Raw genomic sequence first — 226 nt, forward strand, 5'->3', positions numbered from 1 at the left:
CACATTATTGCTTGGAAGCATTATTGTTGGCAGGCATTATTGTTTGGAATTTTATTGTTTGGCAGCATTATTGTTTTTGGACAGCATTATTGTTTGGAATCATATATTGTTTGGCAGCAATTATTGTTTTGGCAGCAATTAATTGTTTGCAGCATTATTGTTTGGAAGCATTATTCTTGAAGCTTAATTGTTTTTGCCAGCAATTATTGTTTGGAATTATTATTGT

This window comes from Salvelinus sp. IW2-2015, linkage group LG8 (genome assembly GCF_002910315.2).
Source record: "Salvelinus sp. IW2-2015 linkage group LG8, ASM291031v2, whole genome shotgun sequence".
Taxonomy (NCBI): domain Eukaryota; kingdom Metazoa; phylum Chordata; class Actinopteri; order Salmoniformes; family Salmonidae; genus Salvelinus; species Salvelinus sp. IW2-2015.